This window comes from Nicotiana tabacum, chromosome 9 (assembly GCF_000715075.1).
Source record: "Nicotiana tabacum cultivar K326 chromosome 9, ASM71507v2, whole genome shotgun sequence".
NCBI classification, from domain to species: Eukaryota; Viridiplantae; Streptophyta; class Magnoliopsida; order Solanales; family Solanaceae; genus Nicotiana; species Nicotiana tabacum.
This window is the reverse complement of record NC_134088.1, coordinates 108,614,956-108,616,165: the sequence shown is the minus strand read 5'-3', so window position 1 is coordinate 108,616,165 and position 1,210 is coordinate 108,614,956. Positions and strand designations below refer to the sequence as shown.

The 1,210-nt window shown below is 42.6% G+C and overlaps 1 non-coding gene across 1 annotated transcript; it reads left to right on the top strand.

Moving 5' to 3' along the window:
• The first annotated feature begins 336 nt into the window (after window positions 1–336).
• Window positions 337–443, top strand: LOC142164474 (small nucleolar RNA R71). The gene has a single exon (XR_012695242.1). It is a non-coding gene; the product is annotated as a small nucleolar RNA R71 (small nucleolar RNA).
• Window positions 444–1,210: the final 767 nt, after the last annotated feature.

Genomic DNA, 1,210 nt, shown 5'->3' with positions numbered 1-1,210 from the left:
CATAGTTCGCAGCAAATAGACATTTGTTGTACATGTTGCATCTGTTGTGTTTGTTGCATTGTCATTCTGTTCATCTGATTTGCCAGCTTTGCAATATCTGCTCTCATGGCTGAGACGTCATCAAGCTCAATCACCCCGGCTCCCTTCTGTTTAATTGCTCTTCTTGCGTCCCCATCTCCTTGCCAATTACGGTCATTAGCAGTGAAGTTATTTAGCAAGAGTTGTATTTCACTATACGGACTTGCCATACAACTACCCCCACAAGCTGAATCAAGATTCATCTTTGATGCCTCGTCTAGCCCATCAACAAAAGTGTGACCCAATACCTCATCAGTCTGACAATGATGTGGGCAGTCTCTGAGTAGCTTCTTGTATCTTTCCCAAGCTTGACGGAGTGTCTCGCCATCCCGTTGTTGGAACCCAAGAATTTGGCTCCTTAGTGATTTTGTCTTCTTAGTAGGGAAAAACTTGATTAGGAATTTCCTTGCTAAATCATCTCAAGTGTGGATTGAGTTCGCAGGCTCCTTTTGCAACCATTCCTTAGCTTCCCCCAACAATGAAAAGGGAAATAGTGTCAGCCTGACATAGTCCTTGGAAATGTTCGGATAATTGTAAGTGTCCGTAATTTCCAAGAAGTTCTGAATATGCCTCTGCGGGTCTTCATGAGATAGACCCACATATTGCCCTGTGGACTGAATCAGCTGTACCATGTACTGTTTGAGTTCATAATGCCCCGTGATATCAGGCTTTATGATAGCCTGAGTCATATTAGCAAGATTGGGCCTTGCAGCTTCTATCACCGGACGCTCCTCATTACCTGCCATCTCTATTGGCTGTGGTTGAGCTACAATGTCCAACTCTCTTTTTATTCTCGTTCTAGCTTCGACTTCCCTCCTTACTCTATGAAGTGTTCGTTCAATCTCTGGATCAAAAGGAAGGAGGTTGTTTGCACTTCTACTTCTCCGCATTCAAGAGAAGATTCTGCGTTAACACAAACAAGGCAAACTGTTGATTAAAACTTGAACTAATAAGTAATAAAAGCTTAACTCAGTCAAGTAGCTAATTTCTAAGTCCCCGGCAATGGCGCCAAAAACTTGTTGCGACCAAACACACTCACGCAAGTATACGTGGTCGTCAAGTAATAGAGTAGTGAATAAAGTATCGTTCCCACGAAGACTTATGATTAACTTTTGACTAATTCAAACTCGAA